Source organism: Macrosteles quadrilineatus, unplaced genomic scaffold (assembly GCF_028750875.1).
Source record: "Macrosteles quadrilineatus isolate MER2022 unplaced genomic scaffold, UCM_ALF_1.0 Scaffold_6__1_contigs__length_79288215, whole genome shotgun sequence".
Classification (NCBI taxonomy): Eukaryota; Metazoa; Arthropoda; class Insecta; order Hemiptera; family Cicadellidae; genus Macrosteles; species Macrosteles quadrilineatus.
The window spans coordinates 78,002,705-78,022,120 of record NW_026542599.1 but is presented as its reverse complement, the minus strand read 5'-3'; the positions used below and the strand labels follow the sequence as shown (position 1 = coordinate 78,022,120).

At 30.3% G+C, this 19,416-nt stretch overlaps 1 protein-coding gene across 4 annotated transcripts in view; it reads left to right on the top strand.

Moving 5' to 3' along the window:
* The window catches only part of LOC128996390 (multiple C2 and transmembrane domain-containing protein-like), a 212,982-nt gene that overhangs the window by 49,669 nt on the left and 143,897 nt on the right, over positions 1 to 19,416 (top strand). The gene's annotated exons all lie outside the window — the stretch shown is intronic.

The window sequence follows — 19,416 nt, the reverse complement described above, 5'->3', positions numbered from 1 at the left end:
ACATGGAACAAAGTGTATCTTTGACTCAACTAAACAAGCGAAATATGGTTTTTATTGCTTACCTGTTTTACTTCAGCCAAGTTCTTGATACTTAAATATATTTTTAGTATTTTTTATAAAATATTATTTTATTAGTTAACGTTTAAATATTGAAATGGAATTTCACTAGGAGTTTTATTAAGAACTTGTAGAAAACACTCGTTAGATTTATTCATGAAGTATATAATGTCAATTCGTTGTGGACCTTGGTTATAGTAATTGCATGACATAAGAAGTCCCAATATCCTAAATTTATAATAACTCTAAATTAAGTATGTTAATACACTCTTTGTGAAGCCTGGCATAAAAAATTATACTTTATAATGAAGTTATAGGACAGTAAATTAGCTTAACTAGGTAGCGTTTAAAATAATATAATGGTAATAATAATGTATTGAAATATAAAAAAGTTTGTACTGAATGTTTCATAAACCCCCCCCCCCCGAATAAGTTATTTACAATGGTCTTTTAGCGGTTGATTTATCTAGTTTAAATTTTCAGTTGATGTGATCATCAAACTTTTATCTGGAAATATTTAAAGACATTGACTAACCTATTTTAACAAAGAGGTATTGTTTATTTTCAGCTGCAAAACAGAGCAGCTATTCATAATGTATTATCTGTGCTGAAAAGGGCGTTCAATCAGATTACGTTAACCCTTCTGTAAGATGAAACTAATGCTTATTGACTATAAGAGAAGTACAGATTAATTAATCTGTGAAAAATGTATGTTATGTATTTACAACGATTTAAACTTATATTGGTATTGAACAAGCTTAGTGATTTAGCTATAGTTAATTATAAACCTTATTTAATTGTATGATATTAATATCAGATCTTTCTACTGTACTACAAATTTTCATGTTGTTTTGATGAAATACTTCATGAGGTTTTAGAGTGGAATTCGTTAATTATTTATGTTTAACATTAATGTAAAATCTTTCACTGTTTACACGATATTTTTCTTTAATCGACCAAACGTTTTTACCACTAGAAAGAATAAATCCGATTTTATTTTCTGGTCGTTAAGTGAGTGCTTTTGAATTAGCTATGATACAATTTTACGTGTTCGTAGTAAAACATATAGCAATGAAACCTCAAGTAAATAAACGATTATGCATTATCCACTGAATTTACTCTCTAGAAGCAACCCATTCAGAAGTTTGCCGATAACGGGTGAAATATTTGGTTTTCTGCCAAGATTATCCAGAAATGGGTACCAAGGGAAAGTTGGCAGAACAACAAGATAAAATTGATCGTCTCCTTTACTTTATGTCTACTTAAATTTTCTATTGCAATTATTTTAATTACTTAAGCTTTATGGAAGTATGAGCTAAAATGTAATTTATTACTTTAGAGGCCAAGGGCAGATGTAACAGCTGTCACTGTTTTTGCTCTGGATGACAAACAAGGTGGAAATAGCTTGTTAACAAAAACGGTGGTTTGTAAAGTCGACAGAGATTTTTAAAATAAACTATTTAAATCCTTCTGGTTATTATTGACGTAATGATTTATTTTTTTTCTCGTTAATAGTGTACATGTTTTATGTTTTCATATTGTGCAATATATGTAATGAGCACCAATATTTCAAGTTTAGACTAAGGTTTTGGCTACATTTATTTACTAGTACTTTCTTGATGATTTTATTATTAATTTATTGGGAAACATTTAACGGCACTTATCCAGCCCAAAACATACAGTTAATTTAATTTCACTTATTGCATAACTTTTAGAAATTAATTATCTTTAGCTTGATCAAATAGCCTATGTGTTTAATATTTCACCAGTAAAATTTTGAGACCCTAATCTACATAAAACCATAGATAAAAGGAGTAATGATAAAACTATTGAGTCATAAAAATGTGCGCAGATTAAACTTTTAATTTGTTATTTTCTAGCAGTAAACCTTATCAGCTATTCTAAAAGTAAAAGCGAAACTACGTACCACATGCACTAAAATGCAGTTGATAAAAGTAAAGGTTCAGTTTGATAACTGCACGGTCGTGGAACCGGGGAATTTGACGAACAAAAGAAGTTTTCGATGAAGGCGTCTGTCGAACAAAGGATTCATTTGCTCTCTTTTGGTTGCGTATTTCAATGCAAGTGTTTCGTGAGTGTAACGAGTTGTTTCAGTACTGTTTTTGATATTCAAGTGAATTCTTTGTAAACATTTTCGCAATTATTTACGATTTAAATACACCAGTACTAAAAAGGTTTAAATTCAATACATTCTTAACAGGGCGGTTGCAGTCGTATTTTGAAGTTTCTCCGCTGAATTCAAATTGAAACTAATTAATCTATACTATTATAAAGAAGAGGTGGTGTCTGTGTGTGTGTGTGTGTGTGTGTTTGTATGAGCTAATCTCAAAAACTACTGAACCTATTGGGCTCAAATTGCACACACATGAAGCTACAGTTCCGAGGATACATATAGAACTATTCCCGCTTCAATATTGTCCTAGGGCTATGCCCCGTGGGCTTTCAAAAATCGAAGGTGAGAGATTTCAAAGTAAATTTTAATTGATGGTATCCATGACAACAAAGAACAAACCTACAAAGTTTAAAAATGTAAACAAGCAGTACTAACTGTCAAATTAATTTGGATTTCACAATCCCATACAGCTGGTTCAAACATTCATTTAAATACTGCATGAATATTAGAACAGAGAGGGTAAGGATCATGTTTAAAATAATGATGTTACTATCCTGAATGTAAACATTATTTAACATTACTTAAATGGAGCTGTCAAACCATACGCTAATGTCATTTCATTATAATAGGATTCTTTCAGTTACATAATTACAGGGTGCAGCACTATTATTTTTTTGCATTTATGACAACAGCTAATTTGAACCAACTAGCCACAAAAAGCTGTGGTACACAATGAGACCTTTACTTTTTTCTATGGTTCAGGGGCAGTGGTAGAACAAAAGAACCAAACTTTCTTAAACCATGTCCTCACCCATAACTGCAATAAGCATTTTATACTTATATGCCAACCCCGTACGAAGGACGGGTACTCTGCTAGTTGCTAAATAAAATAATGTTTGTTTTATTAATTTCATACTGACTTTCTATAAAGGTTTGGATTTTTAGGGCAAACTATACAAGTTTTTAGTTGTGTAAAGGGTTTTAGCAGTTTTTTGTCCCACACTCAATGACGAATAACTTGTTACTAGCATAATATGAGGACAATTAGTAAATGATAAAACATGAATTGTCTAATAAATTCCGATATATATATATATATATATATATATATATATATATATATCATTTTAGACTTATTGATCGGTGTTTACTGTATACATCCAACATATAGGGTGTTTCAGAAACTACTTGGTCTCCTTTTTTAAATTCGTTCATTGCATCTTAAAATACATATTTTACAATATGAAAATCCATTGAAAGTTATGACTAAAGTTTATTTTAACGACCACTTAACTCATAAGTGAGTTCAGAGTTTATTTAAGTATCATATAAGGTCTGAAATAAAAATTCTCAAAGAGGAACTCAAGATAGTCTCCAAGGTAAGGTGCAGTTGATAACCCGGGCCCTGTAATCAGTAAATATCATTAAAGCTGGGTAGTCTCTTGATTAAAGAGGGTAGGAAGGTAACTTTTACCCTTAGTCATGTCGTATCCTTGAATTAAAAAATTTAAAGCTAGTTATTTAATCATTAAATAGCTCTTTAAAACTATTTATTTGTTTTCCGACTAAAGATTCTGACTTTGCAACAAATAGTGCACACGCCTAAGAGATAAAAAAATATTATAAAGCTTCAACAATTTATAGGAAAGGCATTATAATATGATTTTGTAAAAAATATTTCGGTAAACATAGCTGTAAAATAGATGATGAATTTAGAATTAGGGAAAACATTTATGTGTTTTTTATAAGGCAGAATATTTTATTTGCCGATAAATAATCACTCAAACAATCTGTGTTGAACATTGTAATAATTATGGAATCCAATTATCTGATTTAATTGCAATGTTCTGTTACTGAATGTAGTCGATTAAGCAGAAATGTCCCTTGTGTTGGTTTAGCTGCAACTATAGTTTTTATAGGTACTTCTGAACAAAGACATTTATATTACTTCCATTAGGTTACTTCAGAACTGCCAGACTTAATGTATTCTGCATAAAATGAAAGGTTTGCTGCACATGGTGAAACGAATGGGTATTCTACTGATAATGAAAAACAGGGACTCTTATGAATAACTAATATTGCTAATATTATAAAATTACATAAATGTAGGTGTATGATTATCAAATGACAAGTCAATAAATTTCTCTATTGAGTGAGGATAATTATAGGCTACAGCCAATTTATTAAATGTCATAACTGTTTACATAGTGTAGAATTTAATTTATAATCCTACTATATAATTATTGATATAACGTTAATTTTAATAATTACTCAATTAGATTATTTAATAAAGGCTATAACTACTATATACTTGTCCAATTTATTGATTTGAAATTATGCCGGATAAACGTTTATCAAATATGTGAACGGACTTTAAAATACGAGACTAGGGAAATTATAATCTATATTAGTGTGATTATTAATATAAAGAGTCCCATGTTTGTTATTCTCATGCCATTAACAAAATGCAGTGCAGATGCTTGTCATTTTGAGTACGTTACTGACTAATTGAACTGCTATTGAGAATCATCTCCCTCCATGGCCGAATGGTTAAACTATAAGGTAGATGAAAGTACTGCATTATAGTTTAAGAATTATATTTAGTAATGAGTTTGACGAAGGTTGAAGTCCTGAATTGCACAATAAATTTAAACAGTCCCTTATTGTCTTGATTCGTACAGTAATCTATACAATTAAATGGTTATTCACAAGTCAAAATAAAATCGGGTGCCAATATCACATAAGAGGATTTCTGAGCTTTCAGAGCAAATCCTACATCCGTTCTTTGCGAGGTCACTGCACTAATCCTGTTAACTCTCCTGACCATTTTGATACAATTTTCGTTGCGTTGACAAGTATTCTTTTGCTGAATACAATTTACGTAAACGTAATTTACTAAATCACTATTTCTTTTATTCCAGTGATAATTTAAAGTGTTATTTTTACTTGTAAGACTCTCATTGACGATGCAAAAATGTAGAGATTAGTATTTTGCATGAGAATATCACATCCCTTTATTAAAGATTTAAATGATACTAACCAATGAAAAATCCTGCACTTGCCTTAGGATTTAAACAGCATCTTCTCGTAATATCTTGCAGTTTGTTACAATCCAATTAATCCATTTTCTTTTCCAACTGATCAAATAGTTTTCAACATACAGTTAGCCCTTACAACTTATTATAGTTTAAGTCTACAGAATAGTAGAGTAATATAACAGTCAATAGAGTAATATGGTTACTATATTTTGGTAATACGTCCCAGTCCACTAAATCTTATATTGTTGATTTGTTTCCTTGTACTCATAATTATGAAAAAAAAATTTTTAGATATTTAGTAAGACAAGGTAGTTAGACCCAGTTTAATCAGTTTATTTCTGTTGTAGGTAAACAAATTCTGATTTAGCCGATTTCCTGTATGTACGTAAGTGATACCGTTATGAAAAATGATTCGTGGTTTGCTAAAGATTTCCTTAGCGGGTTTTAAGCAAATTTGATTTGTTTTAATCCAAAAGTGTTTTATATCATCCTTTTCAACTTTGGAAATTAGGTTGAAGCCCAAAAAACGTATAATTGTTATCAACTGTTAGAAAAAATACAGAATCATTACTCCTACAACTCTACGCTAAACAGAAAGCTGGATTATTGTAAGAAAAAGAAAGAAAAACATCCTACTGTTTGTGTAACATTAACACAGGTGTTGTTAGAGAAGCCTTAGAGAGCAATGTTGATCGATACGGTTCACCTCAAATACAAATACATTGTTTTTAATATCATTTGACATTTACAAGTATGTGTACACAGCAACATTAGTAAACATATAGTATGTAATATGTTTAACGATTTATTGTTTGAAAATTTCGTATCCAAACCAATAAAATGCGTATTTTGAAGTGCCAGGTATAAAAAAAAAACATTTCGACACTTTAGGCAGAATAAAAAGGGTTTTTGGCTAGATTTGTATGTTATAGTTAAGTTTAAATATATACCTCACTGTAAAGTACAACTTCTAGAGAGTTAAAAACTCTAATACTAGTATTACGAGTGCCAAAGTATCATATTTTATACACGACATTATGCAAATCCAGTTTATACGGATCAAATAAACTCAATTTCCATGCTATACGACTGCATAATTTCCTCATTCTGATAGGATCTTATCAAAGTAAACTTTCGACGATGACGTTAAAAATTGATTAAACACAAATTGAATTCAATTCTCGGGAGAAGTCTAGTTATTGGATTTTCAACTAATTTCATAGCTATAAAACTAACTTCTTCATCAAACCACTGACTATGTAAAAAAAACCACCAACTTGGCTGAATCGTAAATTATATTATTTTATACAAATTAAAAATATTACATAAAATCGGATAATGTATGTTTGTTAATCAGATACTCGATAACAAAAACGTTTTGTCATCGAGATGGCTTTCAAAAGCAGTACATTTTGTCAGTGACGTACCCAAAATAACAATCATTTGCACTCCATTTGGTTAATTACATTAAATCACGTGCCTCTCTGTGTTTATATTCACACTGGAAATGGTTTTAAATCTTTTATAGCTCATATAAAAAAAAGTTCTCATGATTGTTTAAGTTTATTGAAGTATTTCTAAAAAATTAATTACTCAAGAAGTTTGCTAAACAAACATCGATACTTAGAGCAAGCAAAGAATAACTATAACCAGTACTGTATGTAAAATCGTTATCAGCAAAAATAAAATGCTGTAAAACTATTTTGAACACAGGCTAAAATTAATAAATCAATAAATAATTGATAGGTATAAATAACAAAGATATATGAAAAAACTGATCTGAATTGAGATATATTATCTTAATCAGATTATATTAATGATAATTAATTTTTAATAATGATACCTATTTGTATCCTTACAATCAAGAGTTAACTACTACTGTGTTTTCTAAAAAGTATATCACAAAATCCATTTTTCTCACCAAGTGAACTCAAATGATAAATCACATATCGTATGCATATAGATTGGATTAGTGATTTAAACGAGAAAAAGCGAAAATGTAAATATTAAAATTAAAATTTAGTATTGCTAGAATATATTATTGCGAATTAGTTCCAAACATTTATATTATTTTACTTTAATGGTCATCCAACTCATGCAAATAGTCATTGTATGTTACTATTTTTTTTAAGAACATGGCTCCTGAATTAATTAAAATGTATATACCTTCAATTTACCCACTACACGTAATTAAATTAATTTGTAAAAGGATAAATTAATTGGTGAGCTTTTACAACTAAAGATGTTTCTTAGCAGCATTTATTTATGAAGTTAGCCTTAGAACAGCCTTGGAGTTTTATTCGCGAAAACCTTCTACTTTTCATTTTATAATTACATTATTTTGTTAATAATAATTGCTATGTTTCCATAGTTAATTCTTTCGATAGTTAATAGCCAATTAGAATCTTATTAGTCAGTTAAGACTATAAGATTATGGTGCATAGTTTTGTACAATCATCAGTTAGTAAATGAATTAAGTAATAATGTTAAGATTATTTAATAGAGTATTTTCCGAAGACAAATTGTCTTGCCCAAAGCAACGGAAGCTCGTTGGGTTTCGATAAAAACAAGTCACTGGGTAGGAGCCGGATATTGGTTTTGTGAGGTCAAATAATAATAGCAAGGGATGTGCGGGGATCAAGTGGGAGTATCTATTTAACAGAGTACATTCATAATAGATAAAAACCTCAACAGATTTAATAAATTAAATCAACCAAGAAAGTATTACAAGTATTTGTAAATCAAATAAGAACATAATAGAAATCCTATTGGTTTCGATTCAACAAACATAGCAACAAAACATAGCACATACAAAATCATCATACAAACACAAACACAACCACAACACAACAATATCATCATACAACATCATCATACAAACATAGCATTTAAAATGTACTAAACCGGGTTTAATATGGGTTTTAATTTGTATAAGGGTGTAGTTATTCAATATATTACCTCAAATACTAACCTCAAAATAAAAGTAGTATTTAAAAGATTTTCACACATTATTAGAGTACAGTAATCACTCAGATAAGATTTATAAATAGTTTATTGTATGAAATCAACGACAACAATAGCTCTTGTAGTTGATGATAACAGGTAAAGTTAAATGGCGATCGAGTCATGTTTTTCATTAATTAAATTTTAGTGTACCCAGTTCCAGATTAATTCCAACCTTTCCATAACACGTTAAATCAAAATGATTTCTTTTCTTCTTGAATCAATTGCCACTCAACCATTTAAACTTAGATGGTAAGGATTCTATGAATCACTACTATAAGTCGAGTAGGGATTTCAAAAAGTATTTGAGTATAAAAATACATATTGCAGGACGAAGTTCTGTGTTTCATTTCATAGTCACTTATGTTACACCTCTTGATGGATGGTCAAGCAATTTGTCTCAAGATGTAATACGTGTATTTGTTTTCTTTGCTACTACACAACCTTTATTATCTCTAAGGAAAACATATTTAGATATTTTCCTCATGATGTATGTATGTTTTAAAAAAGTTTAACATTGGTTTTTATAAAAAGCTAACATAAGTTAGAGGGCAGTTATAACAGTCCATTTGTGCAAAAGAAGCTTTCTATGATAAATTTAATGAGGTGAAAGAGTTTTGAACGATTATTATATTAAATAACAAATCAAATAATTAAGGTGTAATTTGGTAAGTAATTAGGTGTAGCATGTTGCTTGTTGTATACACTGGCAACCAATCTTCATTTAATTGTTTAAATATTAAAATGTGTGTTTTGACTTGGCTGATGTATGTTGTCAGTTTGTCTATCTTATGAGTTATTGAGTTATATACAAGTTATATCTGCCCACAATGGAGGGTTAAGTTAAGGTGGAGGTTAGTTAACTCTCTAAGATGCGAGGCACGTCTCAATGTTGCCCAAGATTCAATGTACACTTCAGGCTGTAAAGTGTGAAGCTTAACTTAGATTTACAGTCATTCGCTAGGGAAAAAGGTAGACGGAGCTGTAGATACAGCTGAAGCTAAAAATGTTTTTCGTTTACAAAAGAAAACATGATGTTCAAAGACTATTTTCAAAGGAGTTATTTTATCACTTCCCAATACTATCGGTAAAAACCCAATGAAAGTTGAAATTTTAACTATGCCTATATTAACCACGAATAGTGCGTTTTACAAATGATGAATATTGGTAAACTACTTGCTACTTGATTGCTCTAGATAGAAGTTCACATTCTTTCTTACTTACTTTGGGCGTCACAGATCTAAGTAGATTTTTTACCTTGTAGATTACCTCCCGTGAGAAGCTCTACAGTACTTTTTAAGTCATGCTAATATTAAAATAAAATATAGCTCCATTATCTTCAAATACACTAAATTAATAACCATAGGTCGGCCGCTTAGAAAACGACCTCCTCCAGCATTGGTTTAGCATTAGCGCGCAGGTCGTTTTCTAAGCGTCCGAACTATAGAATAATAATCAGCGTGAAATTGTTTGTAGAGAACTTAACCTTGAGCCTGTTTCTCACATCGATGTATAATAACTCAACGTTTCTCACCATTTTCTGAGCATAGAATGTGTCGCCAATACTCATTAAATGTCTATGTCTCGTATGTCGCCCATGACAAGCCATATTACCTCGGTCGTGACATCGATGATGTTGTGGAATTATTGATGTCCCTCCACAATATAGGCCGAGGCAGGTGACCTTACTAGCATGGTTACAGTTTTGTATACAACATTGAGTTTCTGCTTAAAAACGTAAATTTTAAGTCATATTAGCTTCTTATGTATTTTGGTTGAAATCAAAATAAGAATCTTCAGTCTTATCAATTTCCCATGGGTATTTCCACAACTTCATGGTGTGTTTAATCATAGACAAAAAAGAATTAAATAACTTTCAGCCCCCAATTAACGTATGTAATACATCCAAAACATCATAGTGTGGTGAAAAAGCTATTTAATGTCCATACTTAAATGTAATAACGATATATGAGTAAAGTGACAACCAGGTAATCTACTGAATAAAAGAGTAAACATTCAAGGAATACATTGTTTGACATGATGCGCCTGAAAATGAGCAATGACGTCATCGGGTGAAGTACACTACGCTCGATTCTTCCTAATAAAACGTACTAATAGCGTCAGATCACAGATCACTTGATTATATTGCCTATGTACAGATGTTCCAATGGGATTGAAGTATTGCAATATCTAAGCTCAATAGTCTCTATGAAAAAAAAAAACTACTTACATTTTCACCAGTAATCAATTTAAAATATACACGTTAATTTTACACTTCATAACCAACGAACCAACTTGTCTCCTGAGTTTAAAATGCAAATACTATTGAAGGCTGGAACGTACACGATCAGAGTTTTTGTCTCGACTGTATATTTCACACACAAAGTGTTATCGGTAACAATATGTGTTATCAACGACTGAGAGCTTAGTTGTGTCCCACCTGACTGTTATCACTATATTATTCACATCATCCCACTTTGCGCTAGTCTGTTTCCATCTTCTTCGTAAATTACTTAAAAACGAAGCTATGTTATGTTGTTTTCGTTTTTTTTTTTTACTAGTAAGAAATAAATTGGTCGTAACTAAGTTTTTGCTTGGACAAAAGAATGTTTATACTTGCTTGTGGTTGTTAGTACAAAACGTAAAGTTGGTTTTTGAATGTGTGATTATATTTTAATAATAATGATGGTTTTGTGCAGATTTAATAAGTAGCCTATTCAGTGCAGTGGTTTAAAATGTCTTTTTTCAAAAGAAAGAGTTTGAACATCACACCAAGAAAGAGCAAAGGTAGATGATTTAATTTAACGTATTTTTTTAGTTATGTAAAAAAATGATAAATCTACCTATTACTTTAATTAAACAAATAATGTCTATACAGAATTATCAATTATAAACTTAATAAAATAATAGAAAATAAAGAAAAATATATTTTGTAAACGTCTGGTGCTAATAGGTGCTAGTACACCTATACACACACATTTTTAAAAGGGTAATTTTTGAGTAAACAAAATTGTGTGACTTGATAATATAGTTTGTCTATATAGTCCAAGAATGATACCTTAAACGGTCAGAGAGTTAACATAAGAGTTCAGGGACGCCCTGTATAATAAATGATAAATTTGTGAAAAAAGACGAGTGACGAGTAAGGTATTAGGCCTATTGCTTACTTTTTCGCTTATTTATTGTTCATGATACAAAAACACGTGAGGGCGTCAGCTGTTTCCGTCAGTTCCAACTTTTCAACGTTCCTGAATGACATCCTACTCTCTGTATAATACTCATTTACAAATTCCAAAGAATGTCAATGCAATATTATCATTTAAGTCAATATTTGTTTATAATATATTCGTAGATAATCGATTAATTAAGTCTATTTGAGCAAGATCAAGCTTAAAACAGATTATTGAGTGATAAAAGTGTTTTTGTATCAAAATAAAAAAAAGAATTACGGATATTCTGTGAAACAGATTATTTGTCATTGAATTGGAGTTAATGTTTCACCAGTCGCGTTAGTATAAGTAATAAATTGCCCTAATAAACAGTTTATTTTCTTTTTTATGTTAAACCCAGCTAAGAACAGTTGGATCACACTTTGTTTTGAGTTGAATATTGTTTGAATTCCGGTATGTCTGTTGACCCAACTACACTCGTCAAAGATATAATATTAAACTTCATAATATTAAAGCCAATATTTCAACTTCATCCTTACATGCAATGGGAAAATCAGGGAAAGTTAAAAAACAATTTTTAGTTATTTAGAGATGATCCATTAACTAAAAAAGTTTAAAAAACTAACATAAATATTTTAAAATAAAAATCAATAATGCAATTAAAAAATTAAATTTACGTTGTGTGCTGTAAGAATAAATTATACCATTCGCTTGCAATCAGATGATCAGTAGGTCACCAGTTCAATCTGAAGAGAAGTAAGTTTTTTTTTCCACACACATCTATCAATAATCTTGGTTAAACAAACAGCTGATTTACCAGCTGATTATTAGTCAGTTAACAGACACATCTAAACAAGTCATCTCAATCCATTTGTAAACTCGCCCCTGTATTGATATCTAGCTTAGAAAACTGACTTAAAATTCAATAACCTATCTTAAATGGTTGCTGAGTTGGTTGAATGATTTGCCAAAACTAGTTAGACAAATTATTTTAATAAGGAATGCTGCAATTTTGACCTTTATTGGTTTCTTTCAATACCAACACAATTTAAGGAAACAATGTATGTTACAGGTATGTCAATTATCCATCCCAGACCCCCTATATAATGTGAGTATACTAAACAAATATTAGCTATAAGAAATGTACATTAGCTGCTTAACATCATAGAGAGTTCTAAGGTACATGGAAATAAACCAGCCGGTTGGAATTTCTTTGTTGGAAAATTATGTTTTCGATGAAAATGGATTATTTTATCTTTATTAAAAAAAGCATTATGCTTGCACACGAAAAGGTGTCTTCTTAATACATCTTTAACCTGTTAAAATGATGGCGGTTCACTTGTTCATTTACGGGTCACGTTCTGGGAGATTCCATCCCACGCTTCATAACTTTACAACTCCCCTTTGGGACATAGCCAACCCCGCCTGCCTACTGTTATGCCTTGCTCGGGAAAACGATTTTCAATAGCAATTACATCTACTTGAATATAGCTTACATGTTATTGTTGTATTCTTTGGAACTAGTTGCTATAAAATACTTATATTACGCACATTTTCATATAAAGTACATTTCAACTGAATTTTGATTGTGGTTTATATTCTTCACCTAGCAAAATATTTTGTAACACAGCTTTCCTCTGTGGGTATATCACGCCATAAATTGTAAATTCTACAGGAAGGTTTCTAGTATCAGAAAAAGATTTATTAAGAGAACCCTAGTAAATTGTATACCTCTTTGGCTAGTATTGTTTATGACAGCTCATGTAATGTGTAGGGTTATTTTATAAATTGTCACTTAAACCGAGAAAATATATTTGAATTTAAATCAGAATTGATAATATTTGCCCTCTTTGTAATACGTATATTTCCGTACTATTTTTTATGACAAATATGTCGCTCGCATTTACTTTTCGTTCTACACCATGATATTTACACGATCTTAAATTATAGTTTTACTAGCAATTGTGAAAATATTTAGTAATTTAATTGTTGTAAGACTCAGGGTATGGTAATATAAGTCAACAAACTTATTACATAGGATGTATAATGTCACATATGAATGAAAAATACTAGGAAATATTTCCTGCTTAAATTACTCCTGCTTTTAACCTCCAATACTTTTTGTTTATGTCCTTTTTCGAACATTCCAATCCCAAAGTAATACTAGTTGTAAATTAGATCAAGCCTTTTTTTAAATAAACTATATCGTTATGTATCATCGTTATAGGTACGTTTAACAACCGGGAATCTATCACTGTAAACATATTTTTATGTACTTTTTATATTAGATAGTCAATTTTCTAACCAGGTGGGTAACAGGTCGGCTGTTTGGATTGACCTAATTCCTCGAGTGCTAATCGCATTGAACATGATACATGAAACGAATTTAACCCTTTTAGTGTTTAATAAAGCCATATCCGTGTGTTGACTAAGATATAATGTCTCATTTAATACCTTTGATTTCAATCAAGCTAAATTGTCTTTCTAAAAATTCATAAAAGGTTCAATTTAGATCGGTAAAGTAACCTAGGTAAAAATATCATGTATCAATTAGAAGCTTTCTTTTATAGACTGTTAGGAGGAATTTATGGAGAACGGTGTAATCAGCTAAACATTATTTAAAATGGTCTAACCTACCTTCTCTAGTAAATATTTTAATGAGTAAATTAACTTTTGGCTTAAATTCGAATATTTAATTTTGATTACAATACGATTTTATGATGTAACATTTGAAGGCTTGAAGGTTTTATTCTTTCAAGTTTCTGTTAGACACTAATAGTTATGAAGAGGAAGTGCAATGAATTATCTGTTGAACTAATAAGATAGGTAAGATCAAAACTTTGTTGTTTGTAGGATTGCCAAGAAAAGATAAGGTAGTTAGATAATTGACAAGGCTGTCGGTCTTGAGTAATTAAGAACCTTCACTATATTTCTACAGCGTAGGGAAATACAAATGGTAAAAAGTTTTTGGGTAACAAATAAAATAATTTTTTGTAAGGGGGGTGTGGGGAAAATCGTTTTGAAGTATTTTTTTTAACTAAAAATATTACAGCCAAGGTATAGTGCCCTGCTTTTAAGTGGATTTATTGCAATGTTTTTTATTTACAATAATGAAGTTTTGTATGCACGTTTTAATATGTTAATAGGAAACCAAACCATTTCGTAAAAAAAAATAAAACACGTAATTTAATAATTAATTTAACACACGTAATTCATTAATTAATTTTACACGTATGATGCCGATTAAGAAGTTATTTAGTAAACAAAATTTTAAACTTAAGTTAATTGCTGTTAATAATAGTCTTCATTGTTTAAGTGATTGACAAGGTTTGGATATAAATGAAATTAAAACTGTAGCTAACTTCAATATTTACTTACGAATTTATTGAACTTAAAATATTTATTTCCATAACTTATATAGTAGTTAGATTTTAAAACTTTAACATTCATACAATAACGTGGGTTTACAATAGAATAATTTTAGGGATTTTATGTAGACTTCCTTTCCATAGCAAACGCAAACCCCCTTCATACATGATTATTTTTTATAAAAATAAGCTCTATTAGAAAGATTTTATATTCAAGGCAACTTCGCTTTCATAAAAAGCATTAGTTGTTTCGACTAAATATCAATGTAAAGTTATAAATTACTGTAAAAAAAAATTGTAATCAAAATGCTATTACCTAGGAAAAAGTTAAAGAAGAGTCTTTTGTTGAAGATTTCTTCAAGTTTTAATGCGTCAAGTTTCGTCTATTATACGCTTCGTTCTTCTTGTATTTCCCTCGTAAATGGAATCATATTTTAATCTCGTGGAACTTTAAATAATCAGTTTAATAAATAATCTGTATTAAAAAGGAAATGGATTTTTTAACAAATGTATAATTTAGATGTTGTACACGAGGAATGTTACGACTCGATTTCTTGACAATACAATTATTTCCCCGACGGTGGTTCCGCATTTTCTTTTTCGAAAAAGATATAAAAGTATAACTTACGTGTCCTATTTCTTAAATAAGTGCAAAAAAATGTGTCCCTTTTAGATAAATAATATATTAAATTAAAAGTTGTGAACACGGTTGCGGGATTGCTTGTGTACTGACATGAAATAAATAAAGCAGCTGTAGTTAGCGAAACCGATTTCACAGAACTCTGATGAATACTGTGTACGATTACTAGAAAAAAACCGGTATGGATCATAAACATAAACAAATGAAGTTTTTGGCCCGAAAATAAACATAATTTAACATTGCTTAAATGGAACTGCCAAAACATATGTTCAATGCTATTAGTATAGGATTCGGGCCAACAACGTCATTTGTTTATGTTTATGATTTATACCGGTATTTTTCTAGTATTCGTGATACTGTGTTACTTTAAATTTCCTTAATTAGAACACGTTCACAAAAATAAATGTTAGAATTAGGTTAGTAAATAACATTTTAATACGACATATTTTCGAGTTTCGAGCGTTCAAACTGTCGGAATAAGCATTAAAAATATAATAAATGTAAATTCATGTTATTTTACCAATAAATATTTAACTTAAGATAATAATACATAAATAAACTTAGTCTTTAGGAATATGTAATGTAATTGTGATGACAGTCATTCTCTATCATACAGATACTCGTTGGATTGTTTTGATAATCTGATCACAGACACAATGTTATGTTACGTAACTAGATTCAGTTTTGAAACTCAAGTCAGAAACACATGATTTGTCATATGAGGGGTTGGTAGAGAATTCTCAAAACTTTAATAACACCATCTTCCACAGCCAAACTAATGTTGTTGCTCCGTCTCATGTATTTATATTGTCCAGGTATAACCTGCAACTTTATTGCAGGAAAGTTAATAATTGGGTGTTGCTTATCATCCAAGTGAAATGTGGATGATTGGAACTGACGTGATTTCACGATTTCCAAAAACATTAACAACTTTAAAACATAACTATGTATGTCAACAACTGCAGTGACTGCAGATATGAAATGCAAAACGTGGTAACTAAAAAATATATTGTATTATACATTATATGTTTTTGAAGTGGAAAATATACAGAGTATAGGCTATTTTATAAATTAATTCAATTTCGTTTAGTATTTTAATATTGTTAACTGATAATTGAAAACATTGAATTTTATATTTTCAAGCCAATATTTACTGTATAACAAGGATTTTACTATTGTATTATGATTTCTTCCAAGCATATTGTATTGGCTAACATGTACAGTGGAGTCTAAAAATGAGGAGATGGTAGTTATTCCAATAACTACACTTAACACCTCTTACTATACATTTAAGAATTTGTGTAAAAGCTATTTTTTTTGCATGGACAATATTAAATTAATTTCTGTAATCCTCCCGAAAGTACGTACAAAAACATTCACTGGGCTCAGTAGCGCCTTGATGGTCGATAGTAGTTGCTTCAAAACCCGATAGGTTCGCTGCTTTACCCCTTACAACTGTAAACAAGTTTGTCATTAGTAAATAAAGTATGACGAATTACAAAGGTAACAACCGCAATAAAAAAAAAATATTACCAATTTTATCATAAAATGTATAAATTAATATAAATTGTTTTGTACATTCCTAATTCAAAGGGTAATTATATATGTTTTTGGACCGGATACGGTGTTATACAGGGTGGTAAAAAAGTCCCTGGACAGTTAAATATTTTAAAAAATAATGCAGATAGAGCTACAATACTTGGTACAAAGTTACAGGGCATAAAACTCTATTTTAACACATATTCAGTGATCCAATAACTCTTCAGGGGGACGGCCCACAAGGAGTCGGAAGAAAATCTTAAATGGAAGCATAGGTCAATATGCACATCAAATTAAAGGTCTTTTTTAGTAGAATACAATGCCACAAACCGCACTTCAAAAGGTTGACCCTGCACAAAATGACAGTTGTTCAAAGATTCATTTAATTTACATTGCTATTATACGCTTTATCCTCAGGGGGCACAGCCCTAGGAATCGGAAGAAAATTGTTAACGTAAGCATAGGTCGATATGCACATCAAATTAAAGGTCTTCACTAGTAGATTACGATGCCGTAAATTCAAGCTCAAAAGAATGCCTGAGTAAAAAATGGCAGTCGTTCAAAGATTCAAAATGGCGGATTCAAGAAATCTTTGAACATCTGCCATTATGCGCAGGATCAACCTTTTGAAGTGCGGTTTGCGGCATTGTATTCTACTAAAGAAGACCTTTAATTTGATGTGCATATTGACCTATGCTTCCTTTTAAGATTTTCTTCCGACTCCTTGTGGGCCGTCCCCCTGAAGAGTTATTGGATCACTGAATATGTGTTAAAATATGGTTTTATGCCCTGTAACTTTGTACCAAGTATTGTAGCTCTATCTGCATTATTTCTTTTAATATTTAACTGTCCAGGGACTTTTTTACCACCCTGTATAATATATCCAGATTGTATAGGAAAGGAAGTATACACACCGTATCTTGTTATAGTTATAAGAGTTCTATCCAATTTATTTTGCTTGCCTCTCAACAAAACCACTCCAAGTAATCACCTGGCCTACAAATAGTGACTCTTCCGGTCTTGGTCACATACAAGATATATATATATATATATATATATATATATATATATATATTGTATATGTGAGAACAACAATAACTTATTACCATGACTGAAAAGGGAGTTTAGTTTAATTACTTAAACTGTATTAACGATAAAGCCACAATGGTTACTCAAATGTTTGGCCTTAACTGACAAATGTTTTTATTTAACTGAAATAAGTTATGCAGAATTTAAATGTATCTACTAAACAATGCTTTGTACTTCAAAACATAATTATGGGGTCTACATTATCAATGCTATTCGGGGACAAATATAAGCTGTTTAATGATAATGGAACTACACCATTATTTATACTTATATTTGTATTATTTTTCTTATTTAACATTATCTATTCTGCAATACAAAAATTGAGTCTATTTAAATGTGGTTTGTACATCCAATGTACGTTATAGCAAATAAGAGTTAATTCGAACAATTAACTTTAGATTATGTTAAGTAATCACTATCAGTAAGCAAACAAACTAAAAACATTATTTAATAATAAATTACTACCTTAATTTTACAGCAATACAATCATTGACGTTGTCACAGTGTTATTTTAAACAAACGCAAAAGTAAAATTTGTCTCGCATAAGAGGGCTTGGTGATTTCCAGCTAGTTAATCCAAAAGAATGATTGCGCAAAAAGCTTTCACAAACACTTGGATGAGAAATTGCGAGAGTTGGCTCCGAGTATAAATATAGCAGTTGGAGTCTTTGTTTTGTTCGCTTAATTCCAACATCCCCTGTTTATATGTTGTGTTTTATAACAATTCTTGTATTTAAAATACATAGTTGGTTCTAGATGGTATAATTTTGTTATATCAATGGGTTCTATGGTTTTTATCAGTAGTTTTGAGCCAATGATTTCTTTGTGATAAATTATCAATCAAGATCTTTACTTGAAATATTTACTTATAATTTTAAAATGAAGCAATAAAAACTATTTTTTAGGAAAAAAAGTATACGCACTTCCAATAGTGTTTTTCATATGCCGGTATTGAACCCGTAGTCTGAGACACTAATCTCTGGTTACCACTACACCCAACTAGGATTGTTGTTAACTCAACTTAACTCGTTGTCACTTTTATTTGCTGCCTTTTGTACATCGACCGGAAATAATTCGGAACTATTCCGTTATAGCGACTTCACAAGGGATATTATTATATATCTTTGACACCAAGTTAGGTTAGGTTGTTTGTACATTAAAATTACACATTCATATAAACGTTCTTTAAAATATTAAATTTCAAATTTTTTTTAAAAACACAAATTACCGATTTTTCATGTGAATTTACACCTTTTGTTAGGTTCTAAATAGATTTTGTTTCAGACAACCCTTCTTCATAACGTGAAACAACTGCTTTCGCGAAATGGTTAAGCAACTAAAAACTGTTCAGTAAATTTCAACGACACGAGTAAACGTA